The sequence below is a fragment of the Canis lupus genome, chromosome 20, assembly GCF_011100685.1.
Source record: "Canis lupus familiaris isolate Mischka breed German Shepherd chromosome 20, alternate assembly UU_Cfam_GSD_1.0, whole genome shotgun sequence".
NCBI lineage: Eukaryota > Metazoa > Chordata > Mammalia > Carnivora > Canidae > Canis > Canis lupus.
In genome coordinates this window covers 26,908,156-26,910,161 of record NC_049241.1, presented here as the reverse complement: position 1 = coordinate 26,910,161, position 2,006 = coordinate 26,908,156, and the positions used below count along the sequence as shown (strand labels likewise).

The 2,006-nt window shown below is 40.7% G+C and overlaps 1 non-coding gene across 1 annotated transcript; it reads right to left on the bottom strand.

Moving 5' to 3' along the window:
* Window positions 1–217: 217 nt before the first annotated feature.
* On the bottom strand, window positions 218–325 carry LOC119864835. Its single transcript, XR_005375318.1, has one exon. It is a non-coding gene; the product is annotated as a U6 spliceosomal RNA (small nuclear RNA).
* Between the last annotated feature and the right edge of the window lie 1,681 nt (window positions 326–2,006).

Here is a 2,006-nt window from a genome sequence, read left to right as displayed (position 1 = left end):
GCTGCTCCTTGACATGCCCTCAACTGAACTCCTGACTGCTACCACTCCACCTGGTACTTCCCCCGTCTCTGAACCTAGCCACTTCATTCTTCTGAATACTCTGCTCTCCTCCATTCCTCTCCTGGTCTCCCATCCTTAACTGATTGTGTTTTCACTACCTTGAAAATGTGCCTGTAATCCAATCACTTCGCACAATTTCCACTGGTACCATAGGCCACCATGCTTTCTAGATGGGACTGTTTTGTGTGTCATCCTTGTGCAGGAGCCATGCTTAACCTTCTCTGTATGGTGCCAGTTTTAGTATATGTGCTGCCAAAGCCAGTACCAGATGGGACTATTTGAAGAGTTTCTTCCTCGCTGGTTATCTGGATTAGCCTCTCACTACATTCTATTTTTCCAACTGGTACCTAGAGAAAGCTTTTGAAAACCTAAACCAGGTCCAATGGCTTCCTAGCTGATTCAGAATAGAATGTAGGATCCTTATGCTGGTCAATAATGTCTAAGTGTCCCCATCTCATCCTGCTATTTCCCCTCTGATTTCATCTCTTCTCACTATCCTCCCACCCCCACCCCATGTATACAACCCTAACCCTGGATTCCCTGCTATTCTTTTAAAATGCCAAGCACACTCCTACCTCAGGCCCTTTGCATCCACTCTTCCCTCTATCCAAAACATGACCTTGCCAGATATCTGCTTGGCCTTGTCCCTTCCATCCTTCTGTGTCTGATCCAATGTCCTCTCCTCAGGCCATCTCAGACTACCCTGTAAACCAGTACCCACCCCTCACTTCCTAAACCCTCTACTCTACCTTATTTTTATCCTCTTCACTTTGCACCTCTTATCAACAGAATGATCTCGGACATTGTGCTTAAAATTCTATGGCCCGCTGAGGGATATCCACAGTGTGATTGGAAATCTGTAAGTGTTGTGTGCCCTTCAGATTATGGAAGGAAAAGAAAAAAAGAAAAGAAAAAGGAAAACAAAGCCAGAATCTGGTTAGGTACCCATGTCTTTTAGACATGGTCCTTATCTGTAAAGTGAATACGAAACCCACAGTGCAGCCATCTGGGTGAAGAGGCATGAATTACACGTGAATTAAGGGACACGAGTGAAGCCACCACCTTCTTCCTTTGGCAACTCTGAGAAGGGGGTTCGGTGGCACATGACACCTCAGTTGCCTAGCTATAGCTGGTCATCATACTCTGTGAACCTGGAAGGGGTTCATATCATTGTTCCTTAAAGGTTAAGCATATTACTATCCTTAGGAGATGTAAAATTAATCACAAAAATGTTTGAGAGGACAAAATCCATAGTATTACTATTTATATTTTAAATATTTCAATAGCAAAATGTATATTTTGTACGCTTATTTTGCTTACAGGATTTGATCTGTTAGAGTGAACAGATCAACCTATAACAGCCACTTAAAATACGTAATTGAGTAATAATTGAGCTTGACTTATGATTTTAATTTGAAATCTTAACTAAATTTATATATAAAGTTAGAATGTGAAGATGTTTTAAGGATCACCACATTTATTAGCTTAATTTAATAGCTTTATAAAAATTACTTAAGCACCTAGGAAGATTTGTCAATAACACAGATGAGCTACTAAAAAATGAAACTGAATACACAGAATTTATAAATGTGGCTTAATTAAGTTTGCAAATGCAATCAAACATCTTCCAAATAGCCCTTGCACATGATGGCTCATGTGTTTCAGACTTAAAGGTAGATGTATAAGGTGAGCCTAAACCCTTGCTTTTTCAACATGTGACTTCAAGAAATTGTTAACTTCTAAAGCCAAGATACACTTCAGAACAGTCTTTCTTGTACCCCCAAAACTTCAAGTCCTTCAGACATTATTGACATCACTTATCTCCCCTTCAAATAGAAGGTCTGGAAGAATGGTTTTGGGATGTCAACTCCCGTCAGAGGTGCTCTCAGTCCTCAAGGGCCATGTGGAGCACATAGCAAATGCTCAGGAAAATATTTAGTGGAGGT